At 37.6% G+C, this 13,903-nt stretch overlaps 1 protein-coding gene across 3 annotated transcripts in view; it reads left to right on the top strand.

The window, feature by feature from the left end:
- LOC121377262 (protein tyrosine phosphatase type IVA 1-like) overlaps positions 1 to 13,903 on the top strand; it is a 68,936-nt gene that overhangs the window by 658 nt on the left and 54,375 nt on the right. The gene's annotated exons all lie outside the window — the stretch shown is intronic.

Here is a 13,903-nt window from a genome sequence, read left to right as displayed (position 1 = left end):
CTCTGTTCGTATACCAGGTGTATTTACTCTGAGACTGAGGTATTTTGTACGTTTGTTTGAGATGGACAAGGATATTTGTTTGAAGATGCTACTTCTGGTAAAGGATTCAGTCAGTATCTGAGTATGTTGAAATCAGTCAGTTTAACATTTGTTTACATGTTACATAATATATATTGTTTTGAGTATTTAAAGATATATATATTCAAAGAGTAGTAGACATTTTGCTTCTCAAGTTGTTATGCGTTTAAATTATAATAGTTATGTCAATACCTGGGACCATATTTTCGAAGTTATTTTAGCATTATGATAGGTTGTCATGGTGATGTTATAGCTTATGGTTTTACAATCTCCTAGCACTGCTAAGATAGCTTCATGATCTCACAGTACTAAGATAGCTTTACAAAGCTAAGTTAGCTTTAAAAAACTATTAATTTAAACTATACAGGGGAAACGTACAACATTTTAGGGACATTTAACCAGAAGTTAGTTTGAACATGTGAATATATGTTACTCAGCAGGGGTCGAAATTGGTTGCAATTATGCCAGCCCAAAGAAAACGACCTGACCATGATTATATTTCAATCATATTCATAGCTGCTGATCTGAAGTGATGGCAGGCGAAAAAAATCTTCTGGTTGGTACAGTATTATTTTGACCACTGCTTAGGTAACAAATTGTTTAATTACGTGAATTACATTTGCATTTATAATCTATTCAGTTACTTCAGATGTGTATTGAAATTAGTTATCTTCTGAAGTTTGGAACTGTTAATTTTAGAACATGCAACTGATTATTTGTTGGTGTGAATTTAATTTTTTGTAAATGATATATATGAACAGCATCAATTGATATGAAATACCTTGTTCTAACAAAATGTTTTTTTTTTGTCAATAACAAGTTTGACATAAAAGTGTTTTGGAACTTTAAAAGAAAAATATGGCCCACCCAATTTTATCTGCTATTATGCTTAGAATGCTGGAAATGCCATATTTGAACACCTGATCTTAAACTATTTGAGGTCTCTTTGGGCCATTACATTTACCCCCCCCCCCCCCCCCCCCCCCCCCCCCCCCCCCCCCCCCCCCCCCCCCCCCCCCCCCCCCCCCCCCCCCCCCCCCCCCGACTATCCTGACAGGTCCATTTTCAAAGACACTGCACACTCCAAATCTAAAGCATGATCAACTATAGCTTGAATAAAGAAAGACTGCAGGTCCTGATTTTAAATTTTAAAATGTAAAAGTTCATTATGTAACCAACTGGACGTTTGCGTTATTTTAGAGTTGTGTGCTACATGGTTGGAATGAGAAATAACCTGATGGATCCAATTGGACACACTGGTGTAGCCAGGATTTTTTTATTGGGGTGTGTGTGTGTGTAGCTACATTGCCTATAAATTGTGGTATGTCATTGATCATATGACCCATGACCCACTACCCTCTGAAAAGCACTCAACCACAGAAGGTAAAGTATTCGTCTGTTGCACTGTTGGTCTAGGCTTGATCTCCAGTCATTGGGGCCCCATTGGGTTATTTCTTATTCCAACCAGAGGTCCTTTGTGTGATAGTGCATTTATAAAAGATATTTTGCTGTTAATCAAAAAGAGTCGCTAAATGTGGTGGTAGCAGGTTTCGTCTTTCTTTTCATACATGTGTGGTCCTGAACCATCTATACGTCACCATGTAATTAAAATAAGGTGACATCTTTAATGAAAATATTTCTTCCTTTCAGCTACTGGATGGACTGTATTATGCTTTTTATCCTGCAATCACTATACATGTACATACTGAACTCTGAAGTATTGTCAGTATTAAATATTCCTTTCCTTTTTCCCATTTGTATCAAGGTCAGGGTCAAATTCTGTTCTGACTTAACACACACATGCAGATAGGCCCACCCTTGTTTTGACATTACGGAAACACCTGAAGTGTGCCTGTGGGTCTGTGCCAACAAAGACGTAAAAACAATCTTGTTTTTGTACAGTGTACATACATGAGTGTTCCTCGTTTCTCAGGTGCATCCATATCTATGCAGTATGTGGTACGTGATAATATGCCTGGTATATGTAGGTGTATATCTTGCCTCTCAGGTTAAAATAACCTTTTAACTGTATAGTCTTTGCAACCATAGACTGTGTGTGCCCCTTCCATCCCCCCACATTATGACATAATTGTTTTTGTCTAGATCCTTTATAAAAAGAGGTAAAAATATTACTGTTCCCCCACCTCTACTAGAAGCTGTGAACCCCCCATTAGAGATTGTGCCCCCCCCCTCCAGATATTGTTCCTACAAACCTGAGACATAATGTACCTTAAAGTCACAAATCTAAACATTCACAGAATGTAACATATATTTATAATTTGGCAATACAAAAAGATGAACACAACCCCAGCTATAATAAAGGTTTATATAAATATGGTCAGGCCTTTGAGAATTGAAAATTTTCATTTTAACCATTTGTGGGGTATGCAATATACATTCAGGTAACCCTTTTTTGTCTATGTAAGCTGCCATGACAGTGCACACCTTGAAATAGGATGTAAAATATGGCCTATTGTTATTTTGTTCAAAATAGCAGGCCAAAAGAAATAAAGCCCAGCTGGCAACTGGAAATGATACAGTCAGCACAGACAGGGTGAGTGGTAGGTTGGGTTACTATCTGTCTCTTTGAAATAGACCTGCAATTTGTTTTGTAATTTTAGCAGACCTTTTCGTGGAACATTTTGTTTTTAAACTCTTGATTGGTGAAACTGAAAATCAGTTACTGTATAATGTTTTAAAATTGTGTAGCAATCTCTGAAACTTGTGTGGTGAGTTGCGACGCAATGCTGTTCAAACAGTGTGTCAACTACTTTTTTTCACCTGCTAGGTCTAACAAATGGAATGCTTTAAACTTTTCGCGTGCCATCATTTCAAGTCCTGCAGTGTTTCCGATATTGTGTTTTAAACTGGCTGGGGTGGGGCGTAGCCCAGTGGTAAAGCACTCACTTGATGCATGGTCGGTTTCGGATCGATCCCCGGCAGTGTACCAATTGGGCTGTTTCTCATTCCAGCCAGTGCTCTACGACTTGTATATCAAATGCCGTGGTATGTACTATCCTGTCTCTGAGATGGTGCATATAAACAATCCCTTGCTACTAATGGAAAAGGGGGTGGGACATAGTCCAGTGGTAAAGCGCTCGCTTGGTGCACAGTCGGTTCGGGATCAATCACCGTCTGTGGACCAAATGGGCTGTTTCTCATTCCAGCCAGTGCTCTACAACTTGTATATCAAATACCGTGGTATGTACTATCCTGTGTAGGATGGTGCATGTAAAAGATCCCTTGCTACTAATAGAAAAATATAGTAGGTTTCCTCTCTAAGACTGTATGTCAAAATTACCAAATGTTTGATATCTAATAGCCAATGATTAATAAATGAATATACTCTTGTGGTATCATTAAACAAAACAAACAAACTTTGATTAGCGATATTTCTGGTCAACTAAAAATTTAACTGCTATTAATATTTTTAAAATTGTGTAGCGATCTCTGAGAAACTTGTGTATCAAATTGCGACTTAATACTGAACAAAAATGCTTTAAACTTTTCGCAGCCCATTATTTCGAGTGCTGCAGTGTTTCTGATAGTGCTTCGATCTTTAAAATGTTTGGTACGGTGAATCCTGATCATGCGAAACACTTCCCAGTTCTGTCTGACATTAGCCTGATTTCTCGGTCTTGTCCTCATCATGACATAACTGGCAGTGATCAGTGTTTATTAATATGGTAGAGGAATGTGCAGCCTTATTTACCAACGTGCTCTTCCGCTTTCAGTGTCTTGGTTTCTTCCACGTTATCTTTTTGATCAGTTATGCCTAGCTTGTTACTCATGTGACAGCGGAAGGAATTCATACCTATATTCTATTTTGGAACTACATCATAACCAGGGTTTCTTCCAGAGGGTAAAATGGATATGGCACCATACCCAAAATCTTTTGCAGATTTTATTTTTTTAAGTTAACCTTTTGACAAAATTAATGACTCTTATCATTACTGTATGATTTTCTTAACCCTAAACTTTACCCATTTTCTTTCTGGAGAAGGCCCCCCCCCCCCCCCCCCCCCCCCCCCCCCATACATCATGCTGACTGCAGTTGCATTCAATTCCATATTGCCATACCACATTAAGTTATCTACCTGTCATGTGTTCACTGTGTGTGTAGTTATGAACTATTGTAGCTACAGTGAATTCCCTCAAAACCGGATGTTTTTCGCAGCCCCATTTTAAATATCTGTGAAGAAGTGAATCTCTCTAAACCGGATACCTCTTAAGACCAGGCTAAAACTGGTCCTGAGGGTGTCCGATTTAGAGGATTTAAATTTTTTATTTTTTTATTTTTATTCCAGTCCCTCATTTACATGACAGACAACTCATGCTGAGGACAAAACATGAGTCGTGGACAGCACGTGACCAGTACATGACATAATTATTTGATTTTAAGTAAACTTTCATATTAATATATGTAAACTATACAAATCATGGAAACAAAACAACAAATAATACCACTATGGTTTATAAATGTAATAATAAAAAACTGTTATGGTTTCTGTTAGTCTAGGTTATAGAAGAGGGATTAAATACTGGAATCAAGATAATAAGTATAAATAAATCAATCAATCAATCAATAATAATAATAATATAAAAAAATAATAATAAAAAGAAGAAACAAAACAGAAAAGACTTCACACATGCACACTGATGGCTCATTGAAAACATTTTCATTTTCTGGCCAGTACACTTTAAACTTTTTAAAACTCTGTACCTGTGTGCACATACCTTGACACCTGAATGAGCCAGGTACGTATGGCGGACACTGTATACACCTGTTACTGTGGTGAAATGTGAGGAATGTCACCCATGTGTAACCTAACACGATGGGTGGTGCTCTGGGAACTGGGTAATCATTTGTAGTCTCTTGCGGAGGGTCATCGTGAAGCTATTTCATTTTGTTCTCGGACCAATAAAAACCGGTATTCACGTGGGGAGTTGTTCAATAGTTAGGTAACACAAGGTTGGCTGTAGTCTGCATAACTGATTAGGAGGTTACATGGTATTTTTCAGTCGTAATCAATTTAGTTACTACTCTAGTTTATAGGTTGTCTATCAGAATGGATCGTACTAGATACCAGATGAATGGATCATATTTAATTCACATGAGATAAAATCCTGAGAGATGATAATGCAATTAAAATATTGTCAGTAAGCATTTTTAGCACCATAAGAAACATGACATATGGCACAATATTTCACGAGAACCGGCCCGTTGTTCGTTACACAACTTTAAAATCATGAGAACCGTCAATTGGTTACATGGTGAAAAATTACATTTTAAAATTAAAAGTACCATATATCAGTCATGAAAGTGAAAATCAGTTTATATTTATATTTTATATAACAACCCTGCATGATAAACAAAAAATGTAAATTTCATTTGGGTTTTTATTAGTTACAGTAAGTGTTGAGAAAACTGTGAAAAACATTCATTGCGAACGAAAAATTATTCACAAATGAAGTACCGATTATGGGGAAAACACCAAGACACTTGACATGATTCGCAATTTATTTCGAGGTCCTAGATGGGCATTTTTTAAATTTTGTATCTCACCTCTCATAATGTCTGGCGTCGTGGTTAGGCCATCGGTCAACAGGCTGGTAGGTACTGGGTTCGGATCCCAGTTGAGGCATGGAATATTTAATCCAGATACTGACTCCAAACCCTGAGTGAGTACTCTGCAAGGCTCAATGGGTAGGTGTAAACCACTTGCACCGACCAGTGATCCATAACTGGTTCAACAAAGGCCATGGTTTGTGCTATCCTGCCTGTGGGAAGCGCAAATAAAAGATCCCTTGCTGCTAATCAGAAAGATTAGCCCATGAAGTGGCGACAGAGCGGGTTTCCTCTAAAAATCTGTGTGGTCCTTAACCATATGTCTGACGCCATATGGCCGTAAATAAAATGTGTTGAGTGCATCATTAAATAAAACCTTTCTTTCTCTCATAACGTTTTGTTTTTGTAAGATCGCTTACTCACCGTCTTTGATGGCCGTAAACATCCTCTCTGAACTATTAAAATTTTCATTTTTGGTTTGAGTCAGTACCAGCTTTAACACCTGGTGGTAACTGGGCTCTACTCCCAACTCCATTTTTACTTGTTCCATCTAAAATGTGCTAGTCCAGCCCAAATATTCTGGTTATGGACACACACACGTATATAGAAATTATGAAAGCCACTTTACACTCTGTTCTGAGTATTGCTTATTCTTTTAAATTTTTATCACATTCCCAGATATTTTTCAAAAACCAAAGTTCTATATATTCTGTTAAAAAAAAATCTCTACGGAATTGCATTAAACTAACATTTTATCACACGTTTAACACTGAAAACAGAAAGCCGTAAAGGCAAACTGAAAACTTCTTGGCATTATTTTGTGTTTGCCACGTCATGATATGACGTCATATTTAGTACCAACAAGGTCATTGGTTTGTAAGTGCCAAATCATCCATTAATAGTGTACGTTACACCAATGCAGAAAATTTGAAAAATATTTTCCCCATTACGAGTGACTGCTGGGGTAATAAATTTCCATATCTCCTGTGTTCAAAGGACATAACTGTCATTGACAAGGTCGTTGGTTTGTAAGCGTCAAATTGTCCAATAACGGTGTATGTTACACTAATGCAGAATATTTCTCACTATAAAAATATGAAAAATATTTTCCCCATTATGAGTGACTACTGCATTAATAAATTTCCATATTTCGTATATTCAAAAGGACATAACTGTCATTGACAATGTCGTTGGTTTGTAAGCATCAACTCGTCCAATAATAGTGTACGTTACACCAATGCAGAATATTTCTCACTGATAAATATTTTTCACATTATTAGAGACTGTTTGGGTAGTAAGAGATATTCAAACATTTTACTTGTCCTGCACCGAAAACTTGTTATCACAGACAAGCAGACAAGCCTAAACATAGAGGTTTGGATAAACTAGAGGTAATGTGACCCTGCTTAAGGTGATAATAGCAGGTAATTGCCCAATCTGATCAGTTTGGTGAAGGGTATAGGATGACCTCCTAAGACATGCACAGGATTTATGTTTCAAAGTACAGCGTAGGAGGCTGATTATGTTCAGTAGGTGAATGAGTGTACCACACCACTATTTGTGTTGTCGTTACTTGTTATATAGTGGCTTAAAGTAGGCAGGTTGAGAAAATAATGTAAAATACTGAAATGCCCATCGGGCTATTTCTCATTCCAGCCAGTGCACCACGACTGGTATATCAAAGGCAGTGGTATGTGCTGTCCTGTCTGGGATGGTGCATATAAAAGATCCCTGGCTGCTAATGGAAAAATCTAGCGTGTTTCCTCTCTAAGACTATACATCAAAACTACTGAATGTTTCGACATCCAATAGCCGATGGTTACTAAATCAATGTGCTCTAGTGGAGTCATTAAACAAAACAAAACTAAATATAAAAGATTCCTTTCTGCTAATGGAAATATGTAGTGTATTTCCTCTCTAATATATAACAAAATTACCAAACAAAACAAAATAAATCAATGTGCTCTGGTGGTGTCATTAAACAAACGAAACTTTTAACGTTGTAAGATTCACGGTGAATGTCTTCCTTACGTCTTGACGTCACTGGCCAATGTAATAGTCTATATATAAGCACTGCTCACTTCAAACCGGCGTCGTGGCAGGCCATCGGTCTACAGGCTGGTAGGTACTGGGTTCGGATTCCAGTCGAGGCATGGGATTTTTAATCGAGATACCGACTCCAAACCCTGAGTGAGTGCTCCGCAAGGCTCAATGGGTAGGTGTAAACCACTTGCACCGACCAGTGATCCATAACTGGTTCAACAAAGGCCATGGTTTGTGCTATCCTGCCTGTGGGAAGCGCAAATAAAAGATCCCTTGCTGCCTGTCGTAAAAAGAGTAGCCTATGTTTGACGTCCAATAGCCGATGATAAGATAAAAAATCAATGTGCTCTAGCGGCGTCGTTAAATAAAACAAATTTTACTTTTGCTCGCTTCAATGTACACAACTTTTCATTCAGTAATTTTCGCGTCTTCAAGGCTGAGTGATCGCTTTCATTCATCAACCAAGTAAGCGTGGGATGTTTTATCACTGACGTTGCGCTCTAGGCAGCTCTCGTGTTTTTATATAAAAGAATAAGAATTAAATTCCTGAAATATCTGTGTAGCTGATAGGTTAACTGTAGCAAAAAAACACATATATATACTGAATGACAAAATAAACGCAACTATTAATATAGCTTTCTTTAATTTATTTTAAATTCAAATACTTTTAGTTTTTGTGTCTTATTAAAATGATCAATGTCTTGTGCACATTTTAGTCGCACTTTTATTCAGTATTGAAAATATTTACGATAGTGGAGGGGAAGACTCGTGGCTGCTCCAATGTACACAGTAAAAAGAATGTCGTCTTTTAAATATTTGAGAAAGATAATCTTACATATTCAGTATATTATTTATACTGCGTGTATGCAAATGTGTATCATGATCTATACTTCCTAGTTGTGTATTACATGTAATATAAAGACACGTTACTTCCTGGTGGGTGTTTTTATACTTACACTTTATACTAGTGACGTCGTATTATAAATTAGTTGTCAGGAAGTATCCAGTGCTCGTGGATGTTCAGGATTCATTTGACCACGTAAGACTCTGATCTAAGACTACAGTTAAAGAATATATCTTTTGTTTGGCATCTCCAGACTTAAGTGGGATTAAGTCGACAACTGGCAAATTTTATTGGATATTAATTAATGCCGCTGTTGTATTTTCTGTTATGGCCACATGTTACTGATTAATTACATCTTTTCTAAAGGAAGCTGCTATTAACATGATTACAAACAAACAATAAATCAGTTTCCGATGAGTTTTTCTGATTACTGACAAGGAAATGAAAACGTCTCACAATTTTTTTATATCCTGAGTGAGATCTGCACCTCCAAAGTACAGTGAATAAGTATCCTCTTACATTGTACTTTGAATAAGTAACCTACTTTTAATAAGTGGTCTTCTACCTTGAATAAGCAAAAGGGGTAGAACGTAGCCCAGTGGTAAAGCACTTGCCCGATACTGAATCGGTCTAGAATCGGTCTGTGTGCCTTTTGGGCTATTTCTTGTTCCAGCCAGTGCAGCATGGCTGGCATATCAAAGCCCGTGGTATGTGCTATCCTGTCTATAGGATGGTGCATAAAAAAGATCCCTTGCTGCTAATGGAAAAATGTTGCGAATTTCCTCTCGAAGTCCATATGTCAGAATTACCAAATGTTTGACATCCTCTCTCTCTCTCTCTCTCTCTCGTTCTCTCTCTCACTCTCTCTCTTTCTCTCTCTCTCACTCACTCTTACTCTCACTTTCTCTCTCTCTTTCTCTCTCTCACTCTCTCGCTCGTTCTCTCTCTCTCTCTCTCTCTCTCTCTCTCTCTCTCTCTCTCTCTCTCTCTCTCTCTGAGTCAGTATATTTCACATACTGCTGAAGTCATTCATTTCATGTAGGTGACTCTTTCTCTCCCTGTCTCTCTCTTTGTCTATCTGTTTTTCAGTCCGTATATTTCACATACTGATTAAGTCATTCATTTCATGTAGGTGACTCTTTCTCTCCCTGTCTCTCTCTCTGTCTATCTGTTTTTCAGTCCGTATATTTCACATACTGATTAAGTCATTCATTTCATGTAGGTGACTCTTTCTCTCCCTGTCTCTCTCTCTGTCTATCTGTTTTTCAGTCAGTATATTTCACATACTGATTAAGTCATTCATTTCATGTAGGTGACTCTCTTTCTCTCCCTGTCTCTCTCTCTGTCTATCTGTTTTTCAGTCAGTATATTTCACATACTGATTAAGTCATTCATTTTATGTAGGTGACTCTTTCTCTCTTTCTCTGTCTCTGTTTTTCAGTCAGTATATTTCACATACTGATTAAGTCATTCATTTCATGTAGGTGACGCCCTTTCTCTCCCTGTCTCTCTCTCTGTCTCTGTTTTTCAGTCCGTATATTTCACATACTAGTACTGATTAAGTCATTCATTTCATGTAGGTGACTTTCTTTCTCTGTCTGTTTTTCAGTCAGTATATTTCACATACTGATAAAGTCATTCATTTCAGGTAGGTGACTCTCTCTGTCTGTCTGTCTGTCTGTCACTCTCTTGTAAGTGAATGAGAGTGTTGGTGTGGGACGTGACGTAGACCAGTGGTAAAGCGGTCAGTGCGGTATCAAGCCTTGGCGGTGGGCCTATTAGGTTATTTCTCACTCCAACCAGTGCACCAAAGTAAAGTAAAGTTTGTTTTATTTAACGACGCCACTAGAGCACATTGATTTTTAATCTTATCATCGGCTATTGGACGTCAAACATATGGTCATTTTGACACTGTTTTGAAGAGGAAACCCGCTGTCGCCACATAGGCTACTCTTTTTTCGACAGGCAGCAAGGGATCTTTTATTTGCGCTTCCCACAGGCAGGATAGCAACAACCATGGCCTTTGTTGAACCAGTTATGGATCACTGGTCGGTGCAAGTGGTTTACACCTACCCATTGAGCCTTGCGGAGCACTCACTCAGGATAACCAGTGCACCATGACTGGTATATCAAATGCTGTGGTATGTGCTATCCTGTCTGTGGAATGGTGCATATAAAAGATCACCTTGCTACTAATGTTTGACATCCAATAGCTGATGATTAATAAATCAATGCACTCTAGTGGTGTCCTTAAACAAAAAACACTGTAACTCTGGCAGAAACCCTGTCTGAGTATACATCAGTGTATTTCACATCCTCTTTTTCTCTTTGACCAAATGTTGAAATATAACCATGTTGGACGCCAAATTTTGAAATAGCCCTAGTTTAAAATGTGCTGAGATGTTGTTGAACAAATATTTCTTTCCTTGATAATCTAAATTTAACTTAAGTTACCTAACATTAATATTAGCTACAGTAAAATCACCCATTTTATAACTATTATGCATGGGCGGCGAAGACGGTACGGCCATGGCTGTAACACTTTTCAAAGAGGTACGGCATAGCTGAACCACTTTTGTGTGTGTGTGTTATATTTGCTATATCTGTGAAAATGTCCTTACAAGTAATTTGAAAGGCGAGTCTGGCAACTACGAGCCGTACCACTATTTTTTACACTGCCGCCCCTGTTATGGTACAGTATTTATTATTTACACTCTGGTTTTTTAATATATCTGATCATATGGTATTTATTAGTTAGTTATTATTATTATTATGGTATTTACACCTTTTCAGCATTAATCCTAGCGGTACACACAGTAAAGGTTTCAGCCTGTACTGAGATAGAAACCCAGTATTTATCAACATTATTAAGCCGAAGGCCATGATCACTGTGACATATCGAGCTGGTTTTTTTGTTGTTGAGTTATTGTTGTCTTAATACATGAGGCATCATCTGACAAAGGGTCTTGTAAATAAACTGACAGTTGTGTCAGGGTTATGGCGTATCACTCAATCATCAACGCCGGTCATCATGTCAGCAAGTCAGGCCTGCCAGTGGTCAGTAAGTGTAGTTATACACAGGTCCACGGGGGGGGGGGGGGGGGGGGGGGGGGGGGGAATTATCAGATTTTCTTGTCATGTCATGTCTTTAAAAGGTACAAGGTACTGGGTATTTGGATTTACCAGATTTTCTTATCATGCCACACTTTTGAAAGGTACAAGGTATCAATGGGTGTTTTGGATTTACCAGATTTTCTTATCATGCCACACCTTAAAAAGGTTCAAGGTATCAATGGGTGTTTTGGATTTACCAGATTTTCTGATCCTGCCACACTTTTGAAAGGTACAAGGTATCAATGGGTGTTTTGGATTTACCAGATTTTCTTATCATGCCACACCTTGAAAAGGTTTAAGGTATCAATGGGTGTTTTGGATTTACCAGATTTTCTGATCATGCCGTCTTTAAAAGGTACAAGATACTGGGTATTTGGATTTACCAGATTTTCTTATCATGCCACATCTTGAAAAGGTAGAAGATACTGGGTATTTGGATTTACCAGATTTTCTGATCATGCCATGTCTTTAAAAGGTACAAGATACTGGGTATTTGGATTTACCAGATTTTCTGATCATGCCATGTCTTTAAAGGGTACAAGATACTGGGTATTTGGATTTACCAGATTTTCTTATCATGCCACGTCTTTAAAAGGTACAAGATACTGGGTATTTGGATTTACCAGATTTTCTTATCATGCCATGTCTTTAAAAGGTACAAGATACTGGGTATTTGGATTTACCAGATTTTCTGATCGTGCCATGTCTTTAAAAGGTACAAGATACTGGGTATTTGGTTTACCAGATTTTCTGATCATGCCACGTCTTGAAAAGGTACAAGATACTGGGTATTTGGATTTACCCGATTTTCTTATCATGCCATGTCTTTAAAAGGTACAAGATACTGGGCATTTGGATTTACCAGATTTTCTGATCATGCCATGTCTTTAAAAGATACAAGATACTGGGTGTTTTGAATTTACCAGATTTTCTTATCATACCATGTCTTTAAAAGGTACAAGATACTGGGTATTTGGATTTACCAGATTTTCTTATCATGCCACATCTTGAAACGGTAGAAGATACTGGGTATTTGGATTTACCAGATTTTCTTATCATGCCATGTCTTTAAAAGGTACAAGATACTGGGTATTTGGATTTACCAGATTTTCTTATCATACCATGTCTTTAAAAGGTACAAGATACTGGGTATTTGGATTTACCAGATTTTCTGATCGTGCCATGTCTTTAAAAGGTACAAGATACTGGGTATTTGGATTTACCAGATTTTCTGATCATGCCTGATTGTCTGATACACTAGTTGTTATATGCAGTGTTCGAAATATGCACTTGTCTGTTTGTCCTGACAAGCGAAAATCTGCTCGGACAAACAAAATGTACCTTGGTGGTTATCCAGTGGACAAGTGAAAACGTTCATGAAGTTTCCTTTTGAGTAATGAAACAGATTGTCGTTGTACTTGAATAAAACAAACTATTTATTTGGACAAGTAAAAATATCGTCGGACAAGTAGATTTCTAGATCTATGTATTTGTCCGGTGGACTACTGAAAAAGTCTGCTTATTTCTATCACTGATATGCTCCTTAAAGAGTACATTGTATGTAGAATTACCTGTTCTGCTAATAATAGTTTTACAACTACTTGAAGGGTACAAGGTACTGGTCATGTGGAATTACAAGATTTACTATTTGTACTACTGCTTATAATGCTGAGTATGGGTGGATGGTTGGCTTTATTGCTATGTCACATACTGTAGTGGAAAAAACTAATTATAAATGATTAACAAAACAAATTTTAACGGTCACCCAAATAGTTAGTTAACTTTTTTGTTATGTCATGCAGGGCGCATATTTGGCATGATTCTCTGTTTCTGCAAACCCACGCTTTTGTCAGAAGTGTAAGAGTGAGTCGTTACTAAGAGTATGAAATGGAAGCCCAAAATGTCTAGATTACCTCATTTTTAGATTTTAGCGGAATCTTTAATTATTTTTTTAAAATCCCAAATTCGATATCTGTCATGCATTGTATACTATATATACGAAATATCAAGACCACAGGTAGCAAAGAAGATTCTTCAGGTTAACGAGGTCTATTTCTGAGAACCAGCTGCTGGTTGTTAACAGTGTTGTTATACTCGTTGGCAGCCACAAAACTTAACCTCTTTGTCAGTGTCACTTTCCCACAGACAGAACATCACGGTGTTTAGAATACCAGTCAAGGCCCAGTGGTTGACACGAAGACCTAATTCATCTAACTACACTACACTTAAGGTTAAATTTAGTATGTCAACTCGGT

Source organism: Gigantopelta aegis, chromosome 7 (genome assembly GCF_016097555.1).
Source record: "Gigantopelta aegis isolate Gae_Host chromosome 7, Gae_host_genome, whole genome shotgun sequence".
NCBI lineage: Eukaryota > Metazoa > Mollusca > Gastropoda > Neomphalida > Peltospiridae > Gigantopelta > Gigantopelta aegis.
This window is presented reverse-complemented; position numbering and strand designations above follow the sequence as displayed.